The following is a 15,001-nucleotide window of genomic DNA, read 5'->3' on the forward strand; positions in this document are numbered from 1 at the left end:
GATTGCTGATTTTTCATCTTGCCTACTTCCAAAAAAACACCTAATGTCTCTACAGTGGCGCCTGAACTAAAAGGGTGTTGGATGAGGATTCTCCACACCTAGGATTTGGCGATTGGATCCCCTAAAAAGCCACAGTCTTCCTTTAAAAAGGGGAGTATATAAGGTATTTCTCCCGCTTTCTTAGCGTGCCTTCGTGGTATAGTAGTTCTGCACACTGAGCCGATATCCAAAGGTCCTTGGTTCGATTCCCGGCGAAGGTGATTGCTCATTTTTATCTTGTCTGCTTGCAATTAACCTAATGTCTCTACACACACTACAGTGACTACGGATTTTCTTTTTTAAATGTTACGTTCTTATTAAATAAAAATTCAGTCACTGAACGTGAATTTCTTTGATTGTAACATTAAAACACATTAACGTAATTAAAAACTTACATAGCATGAAAGTACATAATTGAAAATACCGAGGACTGACGACTGTCCACCGACAGACGAGTGACTGAAGCAGTGATACATTGCCAGTTCGCCCCAAATTCATTTTACGGAAAGTGAATAGACTATTTATAAGTTTACAAGTCAGTTTCCTTCAAACAAAATCTGAAGGCATTTCTTATCATACACAACTTTCACGCGTTTTTCTCTAATTGTTTAATCCTATACTTCTCGTGTAGTATCTTCATTACACTTCACTGATTTTTTGTTACACTTTACTGATTTTTTTTTTATTTTAAAAACAGCCGATTCTCAAATATTTTTATAAATTTACTGGCTATTTGTGGAAACTCTTCACGGGTCAATAAGGAAAACATATCAAATGTGACAAATTCTTCGTATTGATTTTCATTCAAATGTATGTAATGGCTAAATGCGTGTTTGAATAAAATTTACGTAACAAGTAACCCTGACATTCAAATTATTCACCCTCTCTGCTTAATTTAAATAAGAGCACATCCTCGAAATTTTATTTATTTTTGCTCACTAAAAGCTGAATGAAAATGTTAATGGAAAAACTTTTATGTATTCACTTAGTTTACTTGAAGCGAAAAATGCAACATTCAACTTTCTTTCATTTTATTCTTTTGTCGAACTGAATTCTGTGTACTAACTGCTTTTGCCAATAGTTCCCTGAAGAAATATTTGGCAGCTCTTTTCAATATTGTTTTGGAAACATCAATACCATTCGCATAAGCTAAAACAGATGTATTTATCTCTTAAATATATTTACTGTATATAATACCAAAATAAACATACTCTAGAGCAGAGCTTCTTAAACCTTTTTCGGTCGCGACCCCTTTTTATCACTGAGATTTTTTTCGCGACCCCGGGACCCCATAAATATGTACGAAAATTGTATGGGATCTCATAAGTATTGCGTTGACACGCGTGAGTGAAACTGTCAACAGTTGCACTTGTACTGTAATACACTATTGCAGTTTTAGGTCATTAACTTTAATTTTAAGACATAGAGCAATGTGAAAGTTTTAAATAAGTAACAGACAAAATGACAGCGTCACGTGCAAAGCAAGTAAAATGAAGGTATATATTATAAAAAGAATATCTTGTAACGTTTTCGTTTTTTCTTTGTCTGTATTGTCTTATCTTTATCTATTTTCAGATACATTGTGTAAAAATATTTGGTAATTGTAAAATTATTATAATATAATAAGTTAAAGAAATATTAAAACTGCTAAAATTTTGGGTGACACCCTACTGCAGGTCCGTGACCCCCACGTGGGTCGCGTTCCACAATTTACTGCTCTAGAGACTCTGCTCTAGAGACTCATTAAATATACTTTATATAAGGAAAAAACGGTGGTGAATTATGCATATTTTGGTTAATTCGTTAATTGATTAAGTCAAAACACTGGAGGTCTGTCTGCTTAAAGAAAAACAGGAGGCTTCGTGGACGGCTTTCGAAAGGACACTAGCTCGGATCTTTGTTACATATGAGGAAAATCTTTGAATTCTGTGTCTACCAGTAATACGAGCTGTGCCTGCTGGTAAGAGTAGAGTTACAAATTTACTAACTGATGGTAATTTCGTGTAGGATTCGAGGCATGGCAAGTTTACTGATTTTTCAAATGTATAAGATAATCATAAGCGAGTTTACATCAGAAATTCTTCCGCGAAAGCACCTCTCTTGAGGCATATAATGATCATTCTTTTCCCATAACAAAATATTCAACTAGTCGGTTACAGCCGAAAACATCGCGGCAAAAACATCGCAGACGAAAATGTCGCGGAGAAAACAACGCAAGGCGAAAACGTCGTGCTACAAAACATCGTGGGAGAAAACATCGCAAAGAGAAAACATCGCAGTTCTAAAACATCGTGGTACAAAACATCGTCGTCGAAAATAAAGCGGTTCAAAAACATCGCAGTTTAAAAACATCGTCGTCGAAAATATCGTGGTAAAAAATAAAGTATCTACAAATCATCGCATGACGATAACATCGCAGACATGCTTTTTTCAGGCATGCTTTAATAAGTGTAAATGGATATTCCCATAATGATTTGTGAGCGCAAGATGGAAAGAAGGATAATTTTTACTTTCATATTTTTTATTAATTAATACATTTTTGCTGAGAAAATAAAAAGGAAACTTAAGCATAAAAAATTAATGCAACTTATAGCACTTAATAGAATTTTAAACAGACATAGTTAACTAACAAAGGCCATTAATAAAACATTTTTATAAAGTTTTTACTGGTAATATTTCATGAAAAGTATAATCTATAAGTTACATTTAATTTTCTATGCTTAAGTTTCCTTCTTACGTTTTCAGCAAAAATTTATTAGTTAATAATATATGTGAAAGTAAAATTTATCCTTCTTTACACCTTGCGCTCACAAATCATTATGGGAATATCCATTTACAATTATTAAAACCTGAAAAAAGCATGTCTGCGATGTTATCGTCATGCGATGATTTGTAGATACTTTATTTTTTACCACGATATTTTCGACGACGATGTTTTTAAACTGCGATGTTTTTGAACCGCTTTATTTTCTACGATGATGTTTTGTACCACGATGTTTTAGAACTGCGATGTTTTCTCTTTGCGATGTTTTCTCCCACGATGTTTTGTAGCACGACGTTTTCGCCTTGCGTTGTTTTCTCCGCGACGTTTTCGTCCACGATGTTTTTGCCGCGATGTTATCGGCGGACACCAACTAGTCCGCAAAATGAATCATTTCCTTCTCATTATTTTGAAAGTTTTTAAATACATTCCACAAAGTTTACAATGCCTATAATTATTTTTAATGTAATAGATAAAAACGTCTCTAAAAGATAAAGTTGGGGACGAGATTTATTCAACTCAGATTTAATTTATTTTACTTTTGTCTGCTTATTTTAACTTCAGGTTTTTGTTTAGATGAATTATTTGTTTCTCTGTAGGTCTCCTTATGAATTCCAAATTTTAAATTAAAAATTCAAGCAGCAACAGCCTAAATTCAATTAATTTCTATTGCATTTAATTTTATACCAAATGGGGGGTTGTTATTAATACTTTGGATAAATGTTTTAGATATTTTAATCATAAAATCTTCTAGAAAATATCTAAAAATCAAAATTTATAAGTTATATTCGCATACATTTTTGTGCACAAATTAACATGTAAAATTTACAAAACAAATATATTTTAAGTCTATAATAAAGTCTGAATTACGACTAAATTATCACACTTTTATACATTTGATATTTATTTCTGTATATGCTAGTTTAAAAAAAAGAGACAGAGAAAGATCATGCAATAAAAATCCACAAGAGTATTAGCGAAATCTTTTTCCTCTCCTTCTTTTAATGATATATGCAAATAATGACAATAATGAAGACTGAATCCAGAAAAAGATACCATCCCCTTAAAAAGTCCTTTTTGTTAAATTTTTCGCAAGTTAATGCGGTAAATACTGTATAACATATTTTACGGATCTTTGAGCAATGATCTGAAATTTAGCTTTAGGTAAAATGTGTTAATTATTTCTATAAGGAGAATAATAAACGCACTTCTAATACACGAAAGTATGTTCATTTTCTATCGATTTTACGTCCCTAAATTAATAATATACTCAGCACGCCGGAATTAGGAATAAGTGGATGAAATTTTCATCTAATGACACAGGTTTTTCACTTTTCGCTAATCATTTGTTACGAAAATGAAATTTACTTATTAATATCCATCAAATACAATTCTTAAGATTTTATTTAATAATATGGTATAATAAAGCGCATTTCCCTTAAAGATTATCTCTAATACATACTTTAAGCTCCATTCATAGATATTTCAGAAAGGTAAAATCTCTTTCTGCTGCAGCATGTTTCTTCCCTCTCATCTTGATAGGGTTTGAGTAAGCTTACGTTCATTCTATATTACGCAGTGGTGATGACTATTGCTTGTTAATTTTAATATTTGTAAACTAATGGTACAAGTTTTAAACTAAGTTTGAGTCTAATAAGCCTTTTATTCAAGTTTTTACCTCTTGCTTCATTTATTAAAGTTTAGTTAGACTTCTGTTTATTTGCGAAGATAATAATTCGACGCAATAAGAAAATTTAAGACAGTGATGTTAGACGGCAAGTTGGGTCTAACATCAGAATTTAAAAAAAAAAAAAAAATCTGAAATGTTTCAGATATTAAATTACGTCCAAGGTGGCGTTTTCTTAACATTTTGCGTGTTACATTTATTTATTAAACATCACCTTCTTCGCACTTAAACCATAAAATTCAGTTCAACAGCAATATCGCAAAATAGTTTTAAAATTAGCATATCTTTAGAATTTCCGATACAGAGACTCACGCGCTGAAAATAAAAATGTTTTTTCTGTACAACGTTGCCATTGCTCGCTTTGAAATCCTTGAGTTTGTTAATCAAAAATTCGTAAAAATTCTACAAAATAGGAAATCGATAATAAAACAAATTCCGAATTTCAAATTTGGTCTTCCACATGCCCATAGGAGGATTACGTCATTCAAAATTCGATTGCTCTATGTACCGTTGTTTTGTCACAATGCGAGAAATATACATACATTTATGTAGATTTTTCATTATTTAATTTCTTTAAGTATAACATAGAGCGATAGTACTTTTTGGCAACAGTTTGAAAAGTGATTCGCCGTTTGTAGTAAATCGACGCAAAATCGCAAAACGAAAATAATAGTCCTTCAGGAACAAAGCCCCTTTGGACTAATAATCCACTTCTCTAGGGGAACTGGTATCTCTTTCTATCATTATTTTAGCTTAACCTGGTTTTATTTTCCTTAAAATTTGACTAAGATCTTGAAATTTTAAAAACGTTAACAGTTAAAATCATATCGGTTTGAATATTGTCGAATACTATAAACTTCATTTTTTGTATATTTCCTCAATATGAAAATTTAATACTACTTATAACATTATCTCAGATTCCCTGAGCCGTCAAGCGTCTTATGCTTTCAGAATCTTTAAAACTTTTCCAAAAATCAGATTCAAATAAAGTTTCTTTCTCTACCTTTACCCAGAAACGTAATTTTTTGTTATTTATTCAATTATATATTAACACTGCGCAAAATATACGTTTCAGCAACATACATTATACGGTTTTGGGCTTTCTAAAAGCGACTGAGCTCCTGATAAATTACGTTTTCTCAAGATGTATCTTGTTTAAGGGTATTCAAAATTATTGTTCCCCTTCTCATAGGAACGCAATTGCGCATCTATTAAATATTTAATAATTTGATTCCCAAAAAATGAAAAAATTAATCTATGAGTTTTAGATTATCACCAAAAATTGTATGTAGAATATTATGTCTTCCTTCGCTTCCTTGGATTGAATCGTCCATAGCTATCCTATGATTTAGTGTTACGCAGCTAGCCTTCTCAAATCATTCAATCTAATGCCCTGAGACTTTCCTTCAGTTACTTCAAAGATGTTGCGTTTGTACCATCTTTACCCACAAGCTTAAATATTCTTAAAATCTAATCTTAATGTGCCTTTGCAGAAATAATACCAAAGAATATGGTAGAGCAATATGGCAAGAATTTAATTAGTCTTGAAGCTATTTATTCGCTTAAAAAATAATAAGTCTCTGTCTCCGCTTTCTTAAAGGGAATTAAAAAACGTTCTTTTAAGTAAGTGTTGGACAGTTTTGTTTGCAGTTCATGCGTTATTTTAAAGCAAAATATACAAACATAAATGTATATTTAGATATTTCAAGAATAAAATCGTTTAAAATTGCGTCATTCGTTTTGAATAACTGTAATTTTTGTGGAACAATCTGCTTTTATTCTCCTGTTAATTTCCGTTCAGTTTCAGGGTTTGATTTTCTGTTTTCCTTGGTATTTACATATTACAGAGTCAAATCTTAACATATCAAGATCTGCTCTTAAAATTAACAATCGATCAACAAACTTAAGGATCAGCATTAATGACTTCCATGCCAAGAATGTCAAAAGTGAAAATTTGAAAAAACTGTGGCATCACATTAATATGTGAGTCATTAAATTTATATATGGTTTTGTTCAGATAATAGCATTCAGTCCTAAGTTAGGTACATTTTTAATTCGCAATCACATGCTACCTTTTTCTACAGACATTCTTGCAAAACCTCTACTAAACTTAAACTTGCATTCATTTGTATCAACAGATCGATTTATAATATTTTTAAACCCCCATACTTGGGGACGCAGAATAATACTTTGTTAGATACTGATTTTAAAAATTTGTTTAGATATTTCAAGAATTTTCCGAAAGTTTGTGTAAATTATTTCTTGATTTTTTTTTTCTGATTAATTTGATTATTTAAACGTTCTGCACTCTTTATCCACTATCCACATGTCATGCAGAAAATAACCCTGTCACTGCTATATATATGAATAATATATAATAGCTGCCTTTAACAAAAATAGCTGCCTTAAACAGATAAAATTCCTTTTAATAAAAATGGGCTAAGTGAAAGCAAAAGTCATTTTAACTTGCAAATCAGAAAAAGATTAGTTAATTGGATAATTGATGCTACATGAAACATGCATTTTCCTTTATAATCAAATTTCATTACAAAAAGGAACTAACAGATGTCAAACTTAAATGAACCAACAAACAGTTTTTCTAAGCGGCTAATGAAAATTAAATTTTATTATTTTATTGCAATTATTTTCCTTAAAGATAAGAGGCTTAAAGCATATCAAGTTTGTTACAAAGTTCTATTTACTTGCAAATGAAAATCTTTTCCTTTTTCTGTGAAACAATTCAAAAATAAAAGCATTAATTGCCTTTACCTTAGATTGCCGTTAAAAGGAAAATTAAATTAGCTCTTTTAAGCATGAAGTCGGATGTAAATCTCAAGAAGTACCTAAATTATTAGATGAATTACTTTTGACTAGCAGCCCGGATATATTTTTCACACTGCATAACTATTATTTGAAAAAAAGGAAAACGTTAAGACTTATATTCTTTCTGTACGTTAAGACTTATATTCTGTAAATTTTTGTTTATGTGAAGAAAGCGAAGTTGTGCTTCAAACCCATTTGTATTAAAGCTGATTTAAATAACATAGTTTCTGAATAAGGCATGAAATGTTACTTATGCAAAATAATATCATTTATTCTAGCTGATTCTGTAATAAAGACATCTAGAATTTTATATATTTAGATACTATTCAGTAATAAAAACGAAAATCATATTCTTTTCTAGTTTATAAATATCAATTCATACAGAAGCCTCTAAAGAAAATGGAGAACACAAAATTCAATTCTTACGTTTAGTGGAAGCAAAACATAAGATGCTTTCGAAATATAAACGCCTGAGAATTAATCACAATTTTCTTGCTATTGCATTAGTGCGAGCTAAAATTTATGTAGTGCTAAAACGTATTATGCTGAAAAATCTTGAACTTATAAACGGTTTATAATTCTGTTTGTGCGTGCTGGGGAGAAAATTAAAGTTACTTGTGACAACATAAAAAGAACGATTTACATTATTTGCAAATATTCACAGCTTCAATCAACTGTGCACAGTATAAGAACAATGATGCTTAAAATCATCAACACAGAAAATAAAGGAATTTTCTGAGTCAAATCTAGTGAATTTTGACTTGGCAAAAATATATCAGCGATTAAATGTGATTCATATTTCTGTAAGGAAGAGCACTAAATGTAAGTACTCTTTTCGAATAATCACCGCCAACTGATTAGTTGAGTAGCTAATTGGTTATGTTAAAATATACGAAGGTTATCTTCTTAGAAGAAATACCTTTATGAAGGCCTTGCTAAGAGAAATGGCTAATATTCACGTTAAACCTGGGAAGAGCCACGAAAGCGTTATGTAACCAGACCATTTTTATGATCAACTGTCATTATTCAGAACTATTATCCTCTCAACAGCTAAAGGATCCGACAACATAACATACATAATCCTTCACCAACTCAATATTTACAATTATTATATTCAGTGCTATTTCCAGTCTTTCAATTCAAGAATACTTCGACGGCATTGTATCAGACAAAACTAAATGCGTATATGAAAATAACTGTTGAGTACTGCGGTTGTTTTCATATTGCAATTTTAAGAAATGTTTACAGCCCATGAAATATTAAAAATGCATTTTCTTCTGTTTAATTTAAGCATGTTTCAGATAAAGGAATTCTGCCATGTGCAGAAAACTTTCATGGAGGATTTTCCAGTTGTACTAATAAAACTGACTCATATGCTGGTTGAACATAAAAAAAAATAATAAATTCATTTATATATGTTCACTGAATATTAAAATAAAAGTTTTGAATTTGAGAAACACAGAAATACTAAAGCCGTCCGTTCTCCTGCAAGTTGAGTTACCTTTTTTAACGATGTTGTCACAGAATCACTAAATCACGGTTTGAAACAGTGAGCACTTTAAGGATATTCCCCTATGACAGACTGCAGGGAAAGAACAGTGAGAGAACTACACCTCCAGCTTTCCTGTGGATTAGAACAGAGGTTCTCAACCTTTCGACTAACGCGTACCACCTAAGCAAACATTGAAAACCTTTAGTACCACCGCTACAAAGCACTACTACCACCACCACTCTTGAACAAAGCTCATATCGCATAAATTTACGAGTGTTAGAGAAAAAACTCAATCAGGATGTTGGAATGTTAATTTTTGAATTTAACAGTTAAAAATACTTTGCTTCTTTGCGTACCACCTATTTTTCTCTAGCGTTCCACCGGTTGAGAACCCCTGGATTAGAATCAATACCCCTAATAGAAAGGAATCTGGCTGCCCAGACGGTATTGTGTTTAGGGGAGCCTGACTGCGATACCGAAGTAGTTCGAATCCCGCAGAAGGCATGGATGTAAAATTATCTGTCTCTTCACAGGAGGCAGCGGTGGCCACCATTTTATAAGGTGTCTCCACAATAAAATGGACACCACTTCTGGCCTTAAGAGTGGCCAATGCCGTTATAGGTAAGTGCCTTTATAATGTCTCAAAGATTAATATATGATACAACGCATTCTGTAAACTTTATTTCTGTTGAAGAAAATAATTCCATTATTTTTAATTTCAAAATAAATAATGTATCACAGTTTTTTAACAGTTTTCACCTTCAGGCCATTCATATACATATTCTTTTTTATTACAAGCTTCATGTAGATTAAAATAACAGTGAATATGCAATATGAAACTGCATTATAAAATCACCAAAGATGTGATAAATATCCACATATAGCAACCTATTCATTAGCGTAGATTTTGTCTTCGTTAGGTTTGATAAAAGCAACCCTAAACGATTCTAGTGCTTTGATTAGTATTTATCTTTAAATCTTTGTAACATTCGTTACCGTCGATTTTAAAATTAAGAACTCATTACGCTTCGCGAGTACTTCGAAAGTTGGGACTCTGACAGGTATTTTTTCACGTTTGTTTCCCTCATTGTTTTCCGCTGGGCTGGTATGTGACTACTAAGTGTAAACGGTAAATTTTTTCCCTTATAATTAGAAAGTAAAGTGCCCTCAAGCCGGTATTAACCCTGACAAGCTGTTTTTTTTAAGATTCGCGGCCTGAATTAACTATTAATCTGGTGGGTTTTCATAGAAATTCAGAAATTATAATGAAATAAAAAAATTGCAAAAATAACTGAAGTGTCTGGTGTGCAAATATAGAAAAATAACACTTCTCTGACTCCTATGGAACCAATATTTTATTCCTTACGATGTTATAGATTCTTATTCATAAGATTTATTTACATTTTACATGCACGTAGCATCGCGTGACAAAAACTCGAAGTTGTTTACTTCGTTCTTCGCGGAGACTAGAAGGTGTTGCCATTCCGCTTTAACTAAATTTCATTAGAAACTTAACGGAACTGAAGCAACACTACAATAACTTAAGAGTATTTTAACGGATAATGAATATAACTTTATCCCCATCCAAATTTATCGCAAGGCCAGGGGGAACAAAAATATAATTTGGAATTTGTACCCGGTAAATATTTACTGTAAAGCGAATGTGAGTGATTCAGTTTATAAATTTTTAATTTCTATTTTAATTAACGGGTAACCTGAAATATTTATTGTAAAACGAATATGAGAGATTTAGTTTATAAGTTTTTAGTTTCTATTTTAATTAACTGCAAGTCAAGAAAGCTCTGAAAATGTATGTATGACCTTTTATATACAATAAATATATAAATTAAGAAAATAAACAATAAAAGATGTGAAATTCCTAACTTTTTTCTAGTTGTCATTTAAACCTTTCGTTTACAGGCAATTATAGTTTCTTACATTTGACAAAGCTTTTTTTTTTTTTTTTTCACAAAGCTGTAAGACGTTCTTTACCCTAACTAACGCGTCTTATCTGACGGACGCCAAGATATAACGTAGTGATCCACTTTAAAAGTGTATTCAAAATCAGATGAGAAGCGCGCACATATCCTTTGCGTCGCGTTAGAGAATAAAGAACGCCATTTTCTGCAAAAATATATTTTTGTTTATAGATACAATTAGCGTGCAGCACAGTACTTATGAATCCTAGCTTCCACTCAAAACATACTTTCGTTTCACAACAAGCAATGCATGCTCAGTGGCAAAGAAGTTCAGTTAGAAGAAAAGCTTGGCAAGTACTGCCATCTGTTACACGAATTAGAAACTAATTTCGGCTCCACTAAATCGGATTGCGAAATGCGCCCGATTGCAGTTACGCACAGATAATTGTGATTGGAGTACCGCGGACTGGAGCCGAGTTCTGATTATATACACACACACAGAGAGATCGTATTTTATTCTCGAGTGTGTCAAGATGTAGAAATATCTTTTTACTCGACTTCTGATAAGGATCGAGTGGGGGGAGAAAGAGTAGGGGAAGAAAAAAAACACGCGCAATAAACTTAAAAACTTTCATGAAAGGCATCATTCTATATTTGGCTGCACTGACTTATACAATTTTACCAGTGCTACTTTCAATGCATAAATATTCAGAAATGTGGTTCGTGATCCTTACGTCAAGTTGTTTAGGGTGGTAATCGGTAATAACTAATACGGGATAAAGTTTGTCCCCACTAAGCTGCACTCGTGATCGATTACCTTGACGGCAAGTGAGTCCAGCGGATGGAATAGTCTGCTTATTCCTCTGATTTAAATCCGATACATCAGGAGGACGCCGACTTGCATCGCTGCAGCCCCCACCTAGCACTCTACTAGAGCTCCAGGGCACTAGTCATCATAAATACACTTTGTCACCGCAGGAACTCAAGAACAATTTCATACGCATCATGGAAAATCGCTAAAACCTTTCATTTCAGCCAGGGGTGATCACACATCTGATTAATTTTTTTCTATGTACCTCTGAAAAGTTGTAACATTAACTTTTTCCTACCCCACTACATATCGCACAGTTTCATTTAAACTCATTATCACGTTGCAAAAACATGCAGTTTTCTACAATTTGTAGATACGTCAGGTATAACAAAATACGGGGTTGCAAATTAAATAGTGGCAACTTAACCTTGAAACTCGCAGAAGGGCTGGCATGCGCGAATAGGATATGGAAGCGGTGAGGTGGCGCTGTTGTCGATGTGTAGAGTGCAAAAAACAGTCGATCTGCTTAGAAGGGTAGTTGTTGTGTGGATTAAACTGAGGACATTCATTTCCATCGCTCTAAAGCATGTTTTCAAAAGGTGATCAGCGGTCGCGGCTTAAAATCGAGGTTGCCCGTGGCAAAAATGCAACAGATTGCTATCGAGGATTAGTAGAAACCTGTGGCACAAATGCTTTACCGTATAGGACAGTAGCACGATGGGTTCAAGCATTTCGTTCGGGTAGGAATGAGACTGCGGATTTGCAACGCACAGGTCGGCGCTCAGAGCAGATTGACATCCTGAGCGGTCTCCTTACCATAGACCGCCGATGGACAGTTCGAGAATTATCCTTAGAGGTTGGTCTGAGTCATCAAACGGTGTGGCATAATGAAGATAGCCGGATGCAGCACCATCTGCGTCCGGCTATGCGGCGCAAACGTCCACGTTTATTGCACAACAATCTCCCTATCATATTGTATGGCAACGCTCGTTGCCATGTCGCAAACAATGTCACTCTCCTTTTGCGACGGTGGCAGTAGGAAATCCTGGAACACTCTCCCTACTCACCCGACATGAGTCCTTGTGACTTCGATCTGTTTCTGAAGTTGACGGAACCCCTCCGAGGTCACCGATTTCGTGACGTTTCATCTGTTCTCCACACAATAGGGCACTCGGTCGCTCACATCAACAATCAACACCTTGCCACTGGTCTACAATGGCTTCCCGACATTTGGCAAAAGGTTATAAGCTTTGCTGGTGATTACATAGAAGGAATGTAATGCAATTGTACTTTTAAGTTCATTAAAAATTGATTTATACCTATGTTGCCATTACTTAATTTACAGCCCTCGTAGATATTCTGCAGTTCCATGATAATAGCTGCAAAATCCTTCAAGTTACAAGAATTTGTGTTGCTCCTTTAATTTTTCCCGGAAGTGTAGTTTTAATGTGTTTAAAGCTACAATGACTAAAGCTTTTTTTCTCAATAAACAGAGTTCATTTAGGATCAGAATTACACTAGAAATATCAGTTGGTATGGAAAGATTTAACACCATTTGTTTTACAGAAAGTTGTTAGGATGAAGGCCGGAAAATTAGGTAATACAGTTGATAGCCCCTATATTGTTACATAAAATACAGGATTTTGTGGAATTGTATAATCCGAGTACTTTGGAGGAATTCTTTTCAGCTAACACTAAAAGTCATAGGTTGGGCAAAAATAGGTGTGCTGCTAAGATTGGTGATAATTAAGGTGAAGGTAGAAGTCGTGACTGGGTTCGGAGATATAGACACAGATTTTGCAGGAGAGGTTATGGAAGATTTGGAGGGAGGAATATGAATACCGAGTGGCAGTATACATGATCAGATAAGGGAAGTAGTGATCATCAAGAGGGTTAGTTTCAATTATGTTTTAAAATGCTAGTTCACTAACAAGAATTCACATACACATAAGAAATTACAGTCACATTTATTGTTTACTCATTACACATAAAATTACATTAAAATGTTTATTCACAGAAATATTTACAAAGGATAATATAATTTCTTTACCCAATTTAGCATTTTCATTGACTAGAATGCAGTAGTACATCAATCAAACTATTATTTAATATTTTAAAATAATTTATATGTCAAAATTCATTTCAGAACTTGTTCAGATAAAGAATGAAAAATAAATTTAACAATTTTAATTTAGTACACTTTGAACCTCAAACATTTAAATATGACAACAAAATTTTCAATAATTAATATTGTTAATAATTTGTTTCCACTCTATAAATTTGTTGAACATTTTCCCTCCATTTGCACCTCCAAATAAATACCGAATTTCCACCTCATTCCTCAATAATGTGCCTAGTAAGCAAAATGCAAGCAAACTTATTACAATCATGAGTTTCTGCAAGATAGGACATTCAGATAGATTTTTGTTGATACCTCGTATTCGAGATAAGTAGCATTTAATCATAAGAAATGAAATACACTGCAATTAAGAAATAAAAAAAAGATAAATTTAGCAGGTAAACTGCACTAAAAACTGAGTTTGAGCAAAAAAAAAAAAAAAAAAAACGTTTTCAACCAACACAAACGTAGTTAATTGCCTAGATACATATTAACTCCTTGGCATACAAATAAAATTCCAAGTTGATGTGCTTAGATTTTTGTTGATACCTCGTATTCGAGATAAGTAGCATTTAATCATAAGAAATGAAATACACTGCAATTAAGAAATAAAAAAAAGATAAATTTAGCAGGTCAACTGCACTAAAAACTGAGTTTGAGCAAAAAAAAGACATTTTCAACCAACACAAACGTAGTTAATTGCCTAGATACATACTAACTCCTTGGCATACAAATAAAATTCCAAGTTGATGTGCTTAAAATTATAAAGAGAAAATAACTCTGCACTCCAAAAAACAGAAACACACAAGCATATCAATATGCACTTTATAGTCTAAACTTGTTTTGAAGTGACCGCAATTTCATAACGTCTGGCGGGACTCAATATCTATTTTCACACTAATTTCTAATTATTAATGACACATTCCAGATATCATTGTATGTCCAAGGGGTAATAAAAATAAGAAGCACTAAGCCACATTGAAAACAAGAAAATCCTTTTTGAGAAGATAAAAAAAGGAACAAAATCAATATTTTTCTCTTTATGATCACAGATTATTAATAAATGCATTATCCACTAGTCTAATGCATCAGAGAGGATTTTACATGATAAAGGATGGTTTTTACACATTTTTCTATGTTACAATGTTTTTTGAGAGAACAGAAAGTTTTCTGAAATGCTTAAGAGCATGAAAAATCTTCTGGGCTCAGAAAAATAAACTTGAATCAATATCTTAAAACTAAAAAGGAAATTTAATGAAAAAAAATAAATTTTATAAATTTATTATTATTTACACAAAAATATTAAATACTAGAAAAATTTAAACTAAAGATAATAATAAGTTTCTTAGT

The 15,001-nt window shown here is 32.7% G+C and overlaps 1 protein-coding gene across 2 annotated transcripts in view; it reads right to left on the bottom strand.

Annotated features, from left to right (window-relative positions):
- Positions 1 to 13,480: 13,480 nt before the first annotated feature.
- Positions 13,481 to 15,001, bottom strand: part of LOC118187060 (F-box only protein 8-like) — a 103,810-nt gene continuing 102,289 nt past the window's right edge. For both annotated transcript variants that reach the window (XM_085808785.1, XM_035357239.2), the window contains exon 7: positions 13,481 to 15,001. This exon is cut by the window's right edge and continues 4,569 nt beyond it. The gene's annotated coding sequence lies outside the window, so the exon portion shown is untranslated.

This window comes from Stegodyphus dumicola, chromosome X2, assembly GCF_044657685.1.
Source record: "Stegodyphus dumicola isolate Sdum_Otavi_A_Nest chromosome X2, ASM4465768v1".
Lineage (NCBI taxonomy): Eukaryota > Metazoa > Arthropoda > Arachnida > Araneae > Eresidae > Stegodyphus > Stegodyphus dumicola.